Genomic DNA, 18488 nt, shown 5'->3' on the forward strand with positions numbered 1-18488 from the left:
CAGAGAGTGTCTATAGGGGCGGAACTTCTGTTGTACGTATTTCCCCCGGAAACTATATTTTTTGACCAATCACAACACTTGTTTCATTCACGGAGGAACTAAACAGATTTGTAAAGCGTCAACGTCATTTCCTTGGGCGGTACTTCCGGCAAATTCCGGTACTTCCGTTTAGACACTCAACCGGCTAGGTCTTGCCCAATGTGCCTCCGCACATATCCAAACCATCTCAACCTTGCCTCTCTTGCTTTATCCCCAAACCTTCTAACCTGGGCTGATCCCTAATGTAGTCATTTCTGATCTTGTAAAGCCTTGTCGCTCCTAATGAGAACCGTAGCAGCCCTTTTGGCAGAAGGAGCGAGTGCATTCTCCGGCAGCGGCAGCAGCCGCGGAACTGCCGCGGAAGTGCCGCGGAACTGCCGGTGGAGGAGCGGCAGCTCCCGGCAGTGACTGCCGGCGGTGGAGCGGCAGCTGCCGGCGGAGCAGCGGAACTGCCGCGGAACTGCCGGTGGAGGAGCGGCAGTCGCGGAACTGCCGGTGGAGGAGCGGCAGTCAACTTATTTTTTAAAGTATAGTTTTGGACCATGACGGAGGCGCGCCGACTCAGTAGACCTTGAGGCCAAGGAGTCACGCCCGAGCGCCTCCAGGCGCGAGTGCCCGCGACGACCGGCCGATGGTCTACTAGTCGACTAAGCGCCGTCCGAGTTATGTACCGATAGGCACAGAATCGTAAATAATATTGGTGGGGACTGCGTTACACAAACGCAGCACACTCCCAAAGCCTGCGCCGCCGGCAGCTCCGCGGAAGCTGCCGCTGCCGGAAAATGCACTCGCTGTCCCTCCCTTTTGGACCAGTTTAAACTGACAAAATTACCTGAAAATGCAAAAAAAGGAGTCAGACTTTCCTAGAAGTAATCTCTGGCCTCAAAAATAACAAAACTCCTGGCCCTGATGGCTATGGTAATGAGTTCTATAAGGCATTCAAAGAGCTCATATCTCCTCTTTCACTACAAGCATATAATTGTGTACTAGAAATAGGCATCCATCTTGGAGAGAGACCACCATAGCTGTCATACATAAAATTAAGTTTTATTCATTAAACCACTTAAAGCCATTATACTTCATTCTATACTTGATCCACTCCTTTTCCCCCCCTCTACAAATGTCTTGCCGAAAACAGTTAATCTACCAGCTTACAACGCCATGCGCTGTAAGCTTGTCGATCGCCTATTTTTGCAGAATGTTCGACTGTTATGACATGCCCATAATTGGGACGGCTAGGGTTCATGACAGTTAATATAAGTTATGGATTGCAGTTTAAAGACATGCTGGTTGGTGTGCGAGTGGAATGGCAATTGAGTGCACAAACGCATAAGGCACCATACAGCATATCTGCTTAGTATCATTTATCCTCTGTTCTCTCCGACTTACAATTTTAATATTTTTTTCCCGGTTGGGCTAAAAGGTATTTGCATCTTGATAAGCATCTCTATTAGACAGAACCCCTGTCCTGGTGAATCAAGGGGACACTCCAATTACACAGTGTGATAAGACCCAGCACAGATAACATCACACTGAGCAACGTGTCAGATGCCTTTTCGACAGTAGACTAAAGACTTCCTACTTAATCCACTTCAGTGTTCAGTTATGTAACACAGTGGTTCTCAAAGTGGGGTCCGGGAAACCCCAGGGGGTTCCAGAGGGTCCCCAGCAAAATGTGTTAATATAGCATCAAAATCTATTTAACCACTTTAAACCTATATACAGGCTATTTGAAAATAGCAGATTTACAAGCTCACAACGCGTTGCAACGCTTGTAGGTCTGCCATTTAACAAATCTTGAAAATAGCGGAAATAAATGTGAGAAATTTGACATATTTTAGAACATTTTAACAACACAAATCTTGTATGGGGTCACTTGCTCAAAATAGTTTCTTAATGAGGGTCCGCGGCCAAATACATATGAATTTGGGGTCCTTGACTTGGAAAAGTTTGAGAAACACTTATGTAACTATTCAGTGAATGAGATAGATGTTTTGCAGTCCTGAACCAAATGAGTTGTGCAATAATCATGCTTCACCTGCATCAATAAAGGATTCCCCACCATGAAAAAAAAGTTCCTCAAAGTGATTCTGTTGGACAGTTATGTAATTCTATGGTGTAATGGTGGTATGAAAAACAAAAAAACACAGCCAACATGACATTCCTCAAGGTGGTGGGCCTTTGGCTGTTACAATGGAAACACCCCTATCAGATCCCCCCCAGATCATTCTGCCAAGCCCACCCCCCTGTCCTATCCTGCCTGACCCTGAGCCCTGACATTTTGATTGAGCACACTGGGGTCTTTGGTAACAAGCTACCACTGCGACGCCACAGCTGATTTGAGCTGCGTTTAACCATCCTATGACTTTCACACAAAGGGGATGGCATTTTCATAGCAAGTATGACTCTCGGTCCACTAGCTGGGATGGTGACCTTTGCACCCGTGCTTGATGAGAAGTAAATGCCAATTGGTATTGTTGCACTGAACTGGAGTGTGAAGGGAGCAACTACTGACAGATGTGAGCTGAGCGAGCAGGTTACTAATGGATGAGATCTTTTCAGGCAGGTATAGTGTTATGCAACACAAACATACTGCTAAAAACAACAACATAATGCTGATTGGTGCTGACTGCAGTCTCTTCAAACAGTGGTAGTGTTGTAAAGCTGATGACTTTGTCCAAATTCTTGTTAGAAGCCATGAACATGCAGATAGCTGGGCATTTGACTGATGGCACACAAGAGTGAGCTACATAATTAATGTCCTCGTTCAAGGCATCCCTCTAGAAGGCTTCTGGGGCCCAGCAGGGGTTCTATATGAGGTTCCTAGAAAGGTCCTCACAGAGTTGAAGGCTAATTGACCATGTGTCATAATCTTTCAACATCCATCCTAACCGAACATATTCTGTTGTCAAGTCAATATAGAGATAGCATCTCACTCAGCTAAAGATAGAAATGGCATGACGACAACAAGGTACAGTTGGGAAATATCTAAACTAATATTCCCTGTTTTGTTTTGTTTTTCTTCTTAGAAATAGGGTGGGTGGATGGGTTGGAGAGGGGAGGGGGTTCAAAACAAAGCAAAGAGAATGAGTCACCGTTCCCTCAATCCCAGTCTGGATATAAATACACACACATACTGTATACACACACACACACACACATACGTTTCCCTACGCATGGCTGACATTACATAAGCTGGAGCGTGGGAGGTGTGATGTGAGGCATGTATAATTCATCAATGTGGGATTGAATTGAGAAGCAGCAACATCCACCAGTAAAGCTTAATTTATACTTTGTTGAACGGTGGTGTCGCTCACCGAGAGTCAGTTATTTTCGGTGAGCGACACCATCGTATAATAAATACAGCATACTGTAAATTACTGTAGGCTTTAGACAGCACTAAATAAACCTGCAACCCCCCCACCTCCAACCCCCAGATATGTCACTAATGTTTTGGTTATATTTAGATGGATTGCAGCATACAGTGCTCTCATGTTAGTGTTGTTTTATATCAGCCAAGTTGAGCCAACTCCTGGCAGGCAAAGCATACCTTTCACTGACAGATGTTCCACTGGCATTATATTGAACAGTAAAACATTTATCGATTATATTATAGTGCTAGAGATCAGGTTCGCCATGGTTGTTGGGCAGAGGTGGGAAGCATAATTGAAATATGTGGCTCAACTAGGAGTAACTGTTAATTTTTACTCGTACTGTTAGAGTGTTTGCCTAGGAAACCACACAGGAAAATAATAGCTCACTAAAAAGTACTTGGTTGACATTTGAGAAAGACATATTGGTAACACTTTCTATGAAGCCCATGTCTAAAGCCCATGTCATTATTGGTATAAACATACCAATAATGCATTATAATGTTCTCATAATACTGTATAATTATAGTTATAAACTTAAATAAATAAATATTCAATATTCAACACATGCTATAATGACATACTGTAAGGTCAAGTATCATAAAACTATAGTATATCATAATTCTCATACTGTAGTTGTAATGTATTATAATAACTGTTATAATGCATTATAGTGTGATTATACTTAAAGTCACTATAAGTGGTCATTGGGTGCTTTAACCACTTAAACCCTATATTCTTAGTTCACCGGTTCAGTGCTCCATACTGGTCCTTTTCCCCCTGATTACCAAATATGTTCTGCAATAATAGCAGATAATAGGTCGGAGTTGGCTTATTGTTCGTATCGGCCGAGAACACGGGTGTCTATCCTCTTTTCAATGCGCTAGACCCCTGGGAGATGGATTGCTGACGAGTGCAACACCTACCATCAGCTCCCAGTAGGCCTACTTACCGTTAGTTACCCAAGCCATGCTCATACGCTGAGTTGGCAGTGCCCGGGATCAAACCCAGAACATTGTGGTCCAAAGGCAAGTGCTCTGACACAAATAGCAAATTTACAAGCTCTCAACGTGTCGCAACGTGTTATGAGCTTGTAGATCGGATATTTTGTTGGCCCCACTATAGGGATATGGTTAATGTGATTATTATTATTATTAAATTGTTTTTATAGATTTTTCTTGGTTTCAACAACAACAATACATACACCACAGGACTGCATGTAACCACACAGTACATTAACAATACACTAAATAAAATTAGACAGTAATACAAAACCAAAAACTGAAAGATTTAAATAGAAAATAAAATCACATCATTCTCATACTTGTCACTTGCCATACAGAAATGGTTAATGTGATTAAGTCAAGTAAGAAATATTATAATGAAATCTATGCAAGAACACAAAACGTTTCTCCCTACACCTCAAGGAAGGTAATGACTTTACTTAATGCACCCAATGACCACTTATAATGACTTATAATCAAACTATAATTCATTATAACAGTGATTGTAATATAAAATAATTACCGTGCATGGGAATTATAGACCCTGGCCAAAATAAAAAGCCAGTGAGTGACCAACAATCATGATACTTAATCTTATACAGTAAGTCATTATAAAAGGCTTTATATTCTGGTATAACTGTGATTATTGTTATAAAGCATTTAAAGTACTTATCAGGTATTATTGTATTATGAGGTATTATCATCAGGTATCATTGTTTTACGAGGTATTACTATGAGGTATTATTGTATTATGAGGTAATATTATGAGGTATTATGATGAGGTATTATAAGGTATTATTGTATGAGGTATAATTATGATGTATTATCATCATCAGGTATTATCAGGATGCGTACAATCTCCCGAAAACACAGAATCGGTGCCTCCCTCTCAGACCCGAGTTCGGACAGATATACAAGGTTATTCGGTTCTCGGAAACCGTTGGTCCTGCCATTCGGCACTGCACACCATGGGGTCATATGAGACACACACTGACACACCCCAAATTTCAGACCGTTTGGTCAGACACTTTCAGAGATTCCCAGAATCTGACTCACAGACTGACACACAGAGATTGTATTAATTATAGAATGATGATAGTGTTATAAACAGATAATGATGCATTATAAGTACGTTTATAATGCATTATAGACGATTGTGCATATTCCAAAATTTAGTTTTACTATTTGTCCAAATCCATCAAGATTAATAATGTAGTGAAGTCCAAAGTGCACCTAGGATTGTCCACAGGTAACGAAATGGACCTGAGATGGTCCATTTGGTTACATTTGTACACTCAGAGTCATAACTGAGGATTTTAATGTGCACCACCTGGCTTCCTGGGGCCACAGAAGAAAACTTTAGATATGTCCGCTGAGCTCACTATTTCAACACCTGCAACACAAGACATTTTCCCACCCACATTCAGGACAGCAAATACTGCAATACCACACTGACAAGTAAACTTTCCAGTGTGGTATTGGAGTAAATTTTTAGGATGTCCTATACTGTATGTGAAACAAACAAACCGCATGTTGAATATTTCAGTCTGCCCTTCTTTGTTTATGTACCACAGCTGCCATGTTTATCTTTTCTTTTTCTTTGTACAGTAATTCATTATTCATCATTTGGGCCGATGGTCTCTGTAGAGACATAACTATGAGTGCAATATATTGTTTATTTTATTTGATGGACACCACAGTAGCATTAGATTTGTTAACATGTATTTATGCAGAGAGACCAGATGCACTGTATTCAGTGTTTGTAGCTACATGCTAATTTACAGCACCTGTCCAAAGGAGGCTTTTAAAACGTTTAAATAGAAGGAAAAAAAAATACACAAAATACAGGTGTATCTATGGCTGCATTACTCTAGGTGTGAGAACAGTGTTGTTTCTCTTTTAGCCATGACGTAATACCTCTATTAAAAACATTCAAATTGTGTTGCATTTTCAAATCAGTTCCATCGTTTTTCTCCTTTAAGAGATAAACTGATTATCCATGAGGTTTCCTTTTTCTCCTGCTTATTGCAATGTGACAGTTTAGTTACCATTTATTGAGGCCTGTGTGTTGACTATTGGTGTGCTTGGTGTCTGGTAACAATTTCATTAAGCGGGGAAGGAGCATGACCATGTAGGCATTTAAAAATAAACCTTAAGTTGGAATAGCTTATGAAGCTTTCAAGGCTAATTGTGCCCCCCCCCCATCCCGCCCCCCAGATTGACAATGGTACCACCTCATTGGGTTTGTTGTCTATCATTATCTCAACCAGGGCAACAGCCATGTTTTCGTCCCTGTGGGTGTGTGTGCGTGTGAGCGTGCGTGTGCGTGCGTGTACAGCTAATCTCAGACACCGCTGGATGGTGTCAAACTTTGCACGCACACTTATTTTAATTAATATTTTATTATATCATGAACGTAATATCTAATCAACTACAAATTGGACTTGCCTCTATAGAGTGCAACTCCATAAGCACTTTCACTTCTGCCCATAGGCGGTGCCACAAATGTGTCAAGTTGCACTTTATGTTGTAGAAATCCCCCCCGCCCCCAACGCTCTGACCGCAACCCGGACTTATACAGTCCTGGCTAGACAACCAAGCACTCTACTTTTTCTAGTTTTTATTGTCTGGTTGTATAGTGATATGATGGGTTTAGGTGATTGTAAGGATTATGAGCTAGTGAGGCAGTATGAGAGGTGTAAGAACATCATGGCATGCTTGTAGAGCTTGGCAATGGAATGGCAGATACTGACTCTGAAGCAGTTGAGATTTGATTTAACTTTAACTGCAGATACTCATACTCAAACTCACTGATTACCTCCTTATTTTGTCCCATGAATCTTTTAATTTCCGTGTCATTTATGTGTAGAAAACCTGCAGAAATAGCAGATGTCATCGCATTTGCTACTTATATCTAAACACAAACGTTTCTCATGAAAACACTTAAAAAGCAATAATGCATAAGGAAAAACTACCACTAAAACGTATTTACTTAAAGCTGCACTATGTAACTTTCCTATTCTACCCCGGATTTTAACCCGGTTTCCTGTGCAAGTGCTGAAATTCTTAGAATTGAGCCAATAGAGCCTGCCTGCTTGCTCAGGGGATACATTGAATGCCTACCCGAATTGTATAAGTTATATTGTATTAACATACTCTACCATGTAGATTGGACAAAATTACATTTTATTAATAAAAGAAAATTACATACTGTAGTGCCGCTTTAATTACAAACTAGTTATTACGGAGTTTTTGTTATTTTCCATCTCTGTTATTGGTACTACTATAGTCTACTATAGCACTTGCAGACCTTGGGAATATTAATTCTGAACTGAGCCTTTTTCACATTTTGTCCACAGAGGGCGCAAACATTCAGCTTTACAGTACTGGAACCTGACATTAATACTTGCCTTTACTGTCTCTGTAAATGCAAAGTTTAACACTTTTAGTTTAGCATCCAAAATAAAGTCCATTCATATGAAGCAATGTATTAATTTGTTTGTTTTTAGCAGAGAGGACAGGGTTGCATGATGTCAGAGTTTCTAGGATTTGCATCAGGCCTGCCAACAGGAAGAACAGAAAACGCATGAAAGCTGGAATCTCTGCCAGTTGTGCTGGGTGGGTGATGTAAATGTAAAACGGCAGCAAGGGAGCGCCTGAAAAATATTCAGACTACAACGTTTAAAAATCATACAGTACGTAGTTCACAGCTATTCTCAGCTGTGAGTGATTCATCATCAGAGATGCATATTGACAAACAGGGATATTGGAGAACAAGCAAAAAAGGAATGTGTCATTGAAAAGCTTGCATTCTCTAAATAAATGTAAAAAACAATCTGTCCTCAAATAACATAGATTTACAATACATGATGTGTGGGTTAGATACAGGTATAGAATACAGGTTCTCTCATGTGTAATCGATCGTGTGTGTGTGACTGTGTGTGTGTGTGTGTGTGTGTGTGTGTGTGTGTGTGTGTGTGTGTGTGTGTGTGTGTGTGTGTGTGTGTGTGTGTGATATCCAAACATCCTTTTGTCAATATCTATTTACAGCACTGACCATGTCCCCGTGCTTCAGAACCAACTGATGAAAACGATCAACAAGAAGCATCTAGACGGACACCTAGTCTGTCATTCCCTGATAGGATCTTTTCTTCTGATAAGCCATGCACCACAACAGGTGGCGTATGCCTTTTCAAATCCTGGTCTCATTGCTTGGTCATAATTTGGTTTGGTCTGTTTTTTTAATCGCTCACGACAAACTCACATTTGCATGAAAAAGCATGGATAATCCTACTGTGTGAGTGCTACATACAGTACTTACACAATACTAAATAATATGATGCAAACGGTGAATAGATGTGAATAAAAGGAAAAAGCTGATGACCAAAGTACATGGTGACACTAGTGGATAGTAGCACTATACTACCTCCAAGCTCACATGAGAACTCTATCCATGATCAATAAAGTGCATGTTACTCACAATGACCTATAGTCCCTCTTGGTCTCTCTTGCTTTACATGCATACTGCTTTTATGCTCCCTGGGGTCCCACACGCACAGGGACAGTGTAGCTACATGAGGGTTATTAAGTGCAGTGTGCAGCCCATAAATAAACTGATGTATAATCCACTAGGGAAACCGCATCCGGCAGCACCACCCCTCCCCGTGGATGCAGCTTTCCCCCCCCCCCAAGCAAGCCAAGTGCTTCCTCTCCCAACAACGAGAGGTGTCTAGATGGGAAGAGAAGTCCTCTGACCAGCCCCTCCCCATTCCAAATCCTTTTCCCCCAGACCAAGAGATGGGTCTAAAAGAAGGGACAACAGCATTCAATGGCATGATTGTTTCCCTATGTTTTACCCCCAGATGATTTCCAACAAAACGCAATGCAGACATTCGGGCCATGTCCAGCTGTCAATGATTTTGACTATGTCCTGATTCTCCCTCATATAGAAAAGGCTGATCAGAGCACAGAAAGGTGGAGTGAGCAGATTATGGCATTGGCCTCTGCTCACTATCATTAAACTTTATTTACAAACACATCTCCATACCGTATCTACAGCATCTGGAGAGGCATTATATGCTAATGAATTTAGTTTTCCCTACCCTAGTTGAACGGCTTGGCCTTGCACAAGAGCCGAAGCAAGCACCCCCCCCCCCCCCCCCCACCCCCGGTTATGTCACTGGAAACGCTGACACAATGTTGATCTTCTCCTGAAAGGCACAAGTTTAGCATTCACCCCTCCCCTGGGTGAGGTCCTCTCTCTCATCCCACATCCTCCTCAGCAATGTTGTCACAGTAACCTGGCCTTGCTGGTCTGCAGTTGGAGGATGACTGCTGCTGAATGGAAATGCAGCATGCTGCATGACTGTTATCACGTCGGTGGCAATGGTTGCTAACTTGCTAACACAGGAGAGCAAAATCCTAGAGAAGTAGAGCACTTCCCCAAAAAAACGCTGGCCATGCTTAAAAGAGCCACTTGGGGGGGGGGGGGGAGAGACGTTTTTCATCCTCCTTAATTCCCCCCCCTCCCGAATATGTGGGTCATACAGGGACAGTGAAAAGAGGGGGATTTATTTTTCCTAAAGGCTAATTTGGTGGAGCACAGGGAGTAGGACTGAGCCATTGGGGTCGGACGGGGCACAGAAATAAGGGTTTACCACAGTGATGCTGTTCTGAGAAATGCTGTGCTTAAAGCTGGCTCTGAGTGAAGTGATTTTCTCACTAGGGATTAGCATTGAGGCGAAATACTTTTTGTTTAAGATCATAGACTGGTCGATGTCTTTCCATTTCTGCTGCACTGATTAAAAATCTGCCTCAGACCAACAAATAGGTACACCCTTTACAGGGACTTTTGTTCAAAAATATGATAGAGCACATGAAGATGAATAAAAAGGGAATGTCCGCACACGATGGGCTGCTCTCCCGTCTTATTTATAATTTTAACCAAACAACGTTTCGCCCATGCAGGGCTTCATCAGGTTTTTGCACATGAAGATGCCATCAAATGTTCCATCTACAGTATAAGAACCAGCCGTCAACCCGGCCACACACACACACACACACACACACACACATTCCATGACTTTTATTAAGAAGAATCTCTGAGTTTTGCCTGAAAGCTTTATGACGGTTATTTTGATTTGTGTGTGCCAGACTGCTCTTCAAAGACCTTGAGAATCCATAATGGTATTTACCCGTGTGTGATGCCACTCTTTATGTAATGCAAAGCATACCACACACATACACACAGGCACTCATGTACAGTATATGTACACATACTGCATAAGAAATTGATTGGGTCGCATGAGTATAGACATGTTATGACATAACCAATAATCAAATAAAAACACAATTTCCAAATTGTGCATACGTTTTTAATTCCGATTGCTCATAGGCTATTGTATCCTGTTCGAATTGTGCAATGACATACAGCCAGACTATCACATCAAGGGTATAATAAACTAGTGCAGACATCAATATTATTTTTCTCTGAAAGCATAGCTGATTGCTCTCTTTGAACCAAGATATAGGCAAATATTGTCCAGGAAAATAAATGCTTTTAATTGATTATTCCATTGACTGATGGACCATCAAACAAGGTTTGATTATTGAAATGGAGGAAGCTTCTATATTTATGCCTAGATAAACAGATGGTTCGATGGACAGTCACATGGTGTCTAAGTGGAGCTCTGAGACAGCGTTGAGAGCTATGAGAGCACTCGCTGCAGTATCCTGGAACACAAAGAGACAGCTCTTCTGTGGGAATGCCTGGTGTTGTTATTGTACGGCTCAGGATGTCAGGAGAGCCTCCCTGACCTTGAATTCAACTAGTGGAGAGGGATTACTCACACAAAGTAATGAAAACTGACTCACACTATTACCATGCAGCTATTGACAGCATGTCCACGGTGTCACACAGTAAAATCCTCAGTGCTAATTTAATTCTGACCGTAAGGGTCTATTTGGTATGTACACTCACAGAGTTACAAATGGATAAATTAATGAGGATTTTACTGCGCATCACATTTTTATAGTCAAGGTTCAAGGTTTCTTTATTGTTACATCTTGTGTATGGGTACATACAAGTACAGTCATTTTGTTATGTCCTCCTTGAAAATGCACAGCAAGATATACAGCACATGCTGGTGCTGGATGGTTTCAGCTGCACATGGCAAAATGGAGCAAATATTCAATGTGCTTATCAACAACTCTGGAGTGAACTATTGAAGTTGAAGCATTCAACAGAGTGGCAGAATAATGGTCGAGAGCAGCCTATCCACTCCCAAAAAGGAAGGGATTGAGCAGAGAAAAAAGGGTTTGAAAAGCTAGGCTTGCGGACAGACTTATGGGCTGTCCATACCAAGAAAGATAACAAATTATAACTTTATCATTTAAAACTGTGTTCTAACTCAAGTGGATGGCAGAGTCCACACCACAACTATAACGCTGACAGTGGCGAACAATATCACTGGAATCCCTTTCAGAGTGATTTGAGGAACATTGGAACCCCTGACAGCCAATCAAAATCCCTCCGAATTTATAGAACTTTATCATTATTTAGTGTGGATGCTCAAGTCTTCGTTATAGCTTTTGTTTCAACTTAGATTGGCTATTTTTGAAAGAATTTGTAAAGCATTTTGAATTTTATTTTTTATAGAGCTTGTGGTTAAAGGTATAGAACTGTATGAACTATATAAACAGCAGCAAGAGGAAGAACAGGCAGAAAGCTATTCCAGAACTTTGGATGACCAGGCTTGTGAGGCTACCCTGACCTGAGGGGCTTTAATGACCAAACCGTCACAAGCTAGGAAGCTTAGGAAGGTGGAAAGGGAATATGAACAAAACTCATACCTTCTTTGCAGCAGGGAGAGAAAACCGATGTTGAGCAGAGATAACACAATGGACCAGGCTTCTGACCACACCCCTCTCCTCCTTCATCCTCCATACATGGTGCTGAAGGAGGTTCCTAAATGCTGGTCAGACAACTTCTCCCATCACAAGGATGTGCAGTCTGCAGGTGAAATTCATCCAGATCTGCAGAGGGAAAGAGATGAGTCTGTATCCATACAACCTCAGTTCGAAGTGTCCACTTTTAGTACAGGCTGTTCATTAGGCACCTTATTTTCCAGTGCAACAGGAAGGTAGATTAATTTGCCTCATGCTTTCCTCAATCCATGCACTTTCTTTCTCAGCAGCGATCTCTGTCATTTTTAGGAACATCACAGCTTTGAGGCCATGGTCCATCATTCACCCAGCCAGACAGCAGCCTGGCCTCTTCCTCTCACCCGATCATCACCCAAAGTCACTGCCCTTTCAGTATCAACTAATGTGGCACAAGCCTCTCTGACACCATACCAGCAATAGACACTTCCTCAACAACCGTTGGGCTAAGTTAACAGAGCTTATGGCTGCATCTATGGCTGCATCTACCTATGGCATGCCTTGTTTGCTTTACTTTGAATCTAAAAAGTAAAAACGGGTTCCTCTTATTGAAGAGATGGCCTTCGCTAATGTACTTGGTAAACAGGCAAACATCTCTCGGAGCAACACTAATATCAGCCTTTTCTGGACCACCTCAAACACCCAAATGGTATAGTAAACTAGCCAGAACTATCACTAACCTGTGATAACCAGCCATATTCAATAGCTACGAGAGCACTGGAGGCTAAGTATGGACAGCCTCGTCAGTTGATTCAAATTGAGATAAGCCGCATTCTCAATGCCCCTGCAGTTAAGGCTAGAGATGTTGAAGATTTTGAGGAATTCTCACTGTCTATCAGTGGCTTACTGCAGTTTAAAGCCCTTGCCAGGTGCATCGCAAAAACGAGCAGTTGTCAAAGAAGGGTGCTGCAAAAGAGGTTACTATGTATTTCACACATGCACAGAAGAATATGTTTCCCCATCCAGAACCCAATGGATAATTGAGAACAAGCAATGCTGTAAATGCTGCAGAACACATGCTCCTGAAGCCTGTACTCTCCAGAAACCCTGTACTGTATGTAAGGATATATCTATTAAAACCATCTTACATGACACCCACCATACCAGCAGAGCACTTGCAAATACATGTATGCTTTACGTGCTATGTCGACACCAGCGACCTTGAAGATTATAAGGTTGTATAGATTGTGGTCAGCTCCCCGATTTAATCTGGTGATTCAAACACACCCTGGACCAGATGGTTGGGTCAGAACAGCATGTCAAAACCCCAACTTACCTCTGAGTCAGACAAGTTGTGTAGCTGGTTCCATTGCCTGATGTCTCTATGTACAGTATAAAGGACATGAATGTAGTTTCAAAAGGGGGTGAAGCAATGTTGAAAGTCTCCCATGACTCTGTTGAGCTCTGGGAGTAGCAATGTGGACACACCTGTGCTGCTTGCAGTCAACTAGAAACGGGTGAACTCAATCTGTCCTTGATCAGTGCTCCTATAAGAGGAGAAACCGTTATTCTATTTGCTCTGACACCAACCAGTTCCGTGTCCCCTTATTCTATTATTGTGTCTAAAATCCCACCACTTGATGAAACTAAATGGGAAGTTCATGGGATTTCTTTTATTTATTTTTTATCTGCTACCTCGCTTTCCATAATTCCAGTGCCTCATGTCCGATATTCGATGTCCCTTGGCCCCAACCCTCTCCAATTAGGTTATAGCTGTAACAAGTAAGGAATGGGGGTGGAGGGTAGCGAAGGAGTTGGAGCGTTGCTGGGGCAACAGCCTCAGTTATGTAACATCATAATATCATAATGTGTACAGTACACCACCCCCTCATCCCCCTTCTCCTTTAAGTGCTATAGCGAATGTATGGCAATAGACAGCTCAAACATGTAGCTAAAATCCATACATGGCAGGCATTTACATTTTAAAAAGCAATGCAAATCAATGCAAACCCCTGTTGCATTGATTATATAAAAAAAAGACCCTACAAAGACTGCAGTGGACATTATAGCTGTATAATTTACAATAACAGGAACATTTTAACAGCCACGTGTGTCAACGCTGATTGACAACATAGTCGGTTAGGAAGACTAATGTCTATTTGCTCTTTGGTTCTGGGTTCTATAATGGCATTTAAATAGAACACCGTCTACCGTGATATGTGGTAGTCCTTATCTCCACAGACAGCCAGCGGTGCCAAACCCATTGGATTTATACGGCATGTTTAAGACCAGTTCCTTTCACAACTAGAGCAATAGGAAACGTATGTGGGGAAAAGGGATGAAAGGACATTAACCTATAAATACTTCAATAACATTAATCCTTAACCAAGCGCTCGACTATGAGCCAAGAGAAATAGGACATGGAGACATTCCCCTTGTGAATGCTGTCTTTCTTTGGAAGTTTGTGTTCAATGAATATCTATTTTTGATGTCAGGGAAAACAAAGAAAGCAAAACATGAGAGCCCCATGAACATAGGCCACAGAAGGCAGACAACCAGAAGTGCCTTCCCGTCGACGAAGTCACATAAGAGCCTATTGTTCAGCAGGACAGCTCTGGAGGGCAGCTGTGATTATTTTCTGAAACCACTCCAGGATATTAATAGCCCCGCTGTCATTCACTGCCATTGCTGTGGAGGCAGCAGAGGAAGTCCCCCTCATCATTCTGACCAAATCAAGATTATATCGCTGCACTAGACAAAAGTTTAACTGACATGGCTAGGTTTCAGGAATGAAATGGAACTCTGAATAGAACTGTCCTGTGGTCAGGAGAATCCATCCACTGCGTCTCAAATCTAGACCCATGAGAAGCTTCGGTCCACATAAACACTCAATGTGCCTCTCTCCCTGAGATGATGTTTTACACAGTAAAATCCTGTGTGTCAATTTAACTTTAATTTTATACTGTCAGTGAAATTAAGGCTCTGCGATTTTACTGCTTACTGTATATTATCTCTTTGTCCTTTTCATAGACACTATAACTAATTTTACAAGCATAAAATAAATGTTCCAACCTCACATTTTTAAGTCATGCAGTACTCTTATTTCTCCATTTCCCCCTCTTTTATTGGGTGATTAAGAACCAACATTTGCCAGTGTAGACAGCGGTGAATACACATTTAAGTAAAATTACACTTATATTATGTTAATCATAATAGACTTCTTATTGTATTAGATAGTCAGATGAACTCCTCATTATTTTCCTGATTATGTAATTTATTTTTTACAAGCCCAATGTCACTGGCAGTCTATGCATATTATCCATGGGGGGAAGAAAAAAATCCTTAAAATGAATAGTCATGAGCATAAGCTCTGCATCATCACCAAAATTATGACTAAAGCCTGATTTATATTTTGTTGTACGACAGATTCTAAAGTAAGCACAAAAAAACATTTAATTCCCATTCTATGGGAAACATTCTTTTTCTCTTATTCAATTGTGCCATTTTAAAGTTGTTGCAGTTGAAACAGGTGAGTCATAAAGTCCCACTCTGCAGTCTGCAGGAAGCCTGTGACATGAAGGTGGGTGGCTGTCACAAAATCACTTATTAATATGTAGATCTGCCTCACTGCAGCAAACTTTTCTCTGGATGTCAGTGTACTTTTTTCTTACAGTTTGCTGCAAACGCAGTCATTAATGTAACGTGAACATTTATAAAAAAGTTCAGTCTTCTGTTCAGTTCAGTATTCATGCCTACGATAGTCTGTAAATTAGGTGGAAATTTTCAGTTTGGATATATCTCTGTAAATTTTTCCCCCTTATTCGGTTTCTGGCTGACAGCTTTTTCGTTTAATACAACCTGCCAGGAGGGTAGCAAAGTGATGCTATTGTTTTTATCTGATCATCTCAGCATGTCACCTGCTCACATACAGTAGATACTTTGTGCTTCTATTGCAGTGTATTAATTTCTAGTAGGAAAAGTGCCATTTATTTGCACATCTGTCCAGGAGCTATTCTATTTACAGTAGGCCTATAGGCTATGTAACAAAAATATATGCTCCTTTTTTAGGTGATGTGTCATACATCCATTTGTCATCGTGGTCATAAGTCAAAGAATGGTCGCCGACAGAGGATACAAATAATACCACCATGACTTACCTATATAGGCCTAGATGAGCAACAGTAGCTCTTCACCATGGTCCATGGATTTTTTACTTTACTGAGTACTTTCAATTTCCAGAACTTTTACTTCTACTCCACTACATCTCAGAGGTAAATATTGTACTTTTTACTCCACTACAATTATTTGAAAACTTTAGTTAACGAGTAGATTTTGATTATTATTACACAAAACAGAGTAACCACTTCAGCCCTATATACATTTCGACCATTTGAAAATAGCAGATCTAGGCATTGTGAGCTTGTAGATCTGCTATTTTCAAAATATTTTTATACATTTGAAAACGTGCGAAAGGGGACATTCTGTATAATGAGTACTTTCTACTTTTGGTACTTTAAGTACATTTTGATACCGATACTTTTGCACTTTTACTCAAGTACATTTTGAAATCCATACTTTTACTTGTAACAAGCGTATTTCTACATTGCAGTATTGATACTTTTACTTAAGTAAAAATGTGAGTATACTTTTTCCACCACTCACTGGCTACATGGGAAAGCCCGGGCCAGTCGTAGTGGTGGTGGAGGGGCTCAACAACGTGACCCTGACAACAAGGAACCACCGGGCGCTGGGGAAAACCGTCAGTGCTCAACTATGTAGCAAACGGGGACATCGCCAAGGGGGTTCGCGACGGACGACACCAATCGAAGGCACTCGCTCTCGGACGAACGCGACTCGGAATAAAACCGTGAGCCACGCGGCGAGGTGGCTTTCAACGCACATAAATCACCACGGCGATAAATGTACGGCTGCGATCGTCTAATTACACGTCATTTTGGGCAGGAGCGTATGCGCAAGTCGAGCGCCTCCCTCCCACACGCTCCCTCCCCTAGAGTTGACATCCTGTGGTCGGGGAGGCGGAGACGGGACCCCCGTTGACGTCAGTGGGCCTGTCTGTTTCCTGCAATAGAAAGTGAGCGAGAAGGTGAAGAGAGAGAATACATACAGACCTTCTTTGCCCCCCCCCCTCTCCCTCCCCTTTATTTATCGTTATGGTGCGTTATACCACAAATCCCTGACAGTAACTTAAAGACCGCACTTTAATGTGAGTATGAATCAATTCAGTTTTAGGACAATTGTAGAGGCGTTATACTTTCGGAGCTGCATTGATCATGTTCAGTCGGTCAGTGTGTGCATTCACAGGGCTGCTCGTGTTTGGCTGCTGCTGTGTGTGTGTGTGTGTGTGTGTCGGGTTGTTGGTCCTTATTATCAATGTCCTCACTGTTTTCTGTCCTTAATATCAACGTCCTCACTGTTTTCTGTGGAACGGTTTGTTTGGTGGTGATCTGCGCATTGTGGCAGTGGCATGTTTCAGTCGTATTAAAAACAAAATGCAGATAAGCTGGCCGACGCTGTTACAGTCGGCTTGTCTCTCATAGTGCCAGCATAGTAGCATCGCTGTTTTGGTGGAGACTTGTCGTGCAGCATACGGTGTGTGTGTGTGTGTGTGTGGCAACTGGCAACTTAACCTCTCCTGCTCACTACGCAAGTATGCAACGTGTAACTGTCTCTCTCTCTCTCTCTCTCGCTCTTTATACCGTAGGTAAACCATTTCCCGTTCGCCTTGATCATGTTGACAATGCCATCCCTCATTTTTAATGGAAACTATGTATATGTAACGGATGAACACATAGATAATAACACTGCAGATTGTGTTGGATGATAGGGGAAGCAAGCAGCGTCCCTTAAGAGCGCTGCGTGTTGCAGAGAGACAACCGAGGGGTTTTCCCTGACTCCTCCCTCACTTACAGGGCGTTCATCAGCGTTGCCATGTCTGCTTATTATAAGCGACTTTGGTCTTTATTATTTAAACCATTGGTTCTCAAATATTATCATGAAAATGTTTTGTGCCAGGGAGCATTTGTGTTGTTAGAATGTTTAAAAAACATTCAAAATATTCCACATTTTATGAAAATAAAATCTAGATCTACAAGTACAAGCTCATTGATTGGCTATTTTCAAATAACCGACGCATATAGGTTTAAAGTGCTCATGTTGCTTATTTTGGGCTTGT

General features: G+C 41.6%; 2 protein-coding genes across 2 annotated transcripts in view; one reads left to right on the forward strand and one right to left on the reverse strand.

Moving 5' to 3' along the window:
- myo1g (myosin IG) overlaps nt 1–18488 on the reverse strand; it is a 419914-nt gene that overhangs the window by 231312 nt on the left and 170114 nt on the right. The gene's annotated exons all lie outside the window — the stretch shown is intronic.
- hivep1 (HIVEP zinc finger 1) overlaps nt 17375–18488 on the forward strand; it is a 49902-nt gene continuing 48788 nt past the window's right edge. Inside the window, exon 1 of the mRNA XM_080442910.1 lies at nt 17375–17519. The gene's annotated coding sequence lies outside the window, so the exon portion shown is untranslated. The remainder of the gene's footprint in view (nt 17520–18488) is intronic.

The sequence above is a fragment of the Gymnoscopelus braueri genome (genome assembly GCF_963280865.1).
Source record: "Gymnoscopelus braueri genome assembly, chromosome: 11".
Taxonomy (NCBI): domain Eukaryota; kingdom Metazoa; phylum Chordata; class Actinopteri; order Myctophiformes; family Myctophidae; genus Gymnoscopelus; species Gymnoscopelus braueri.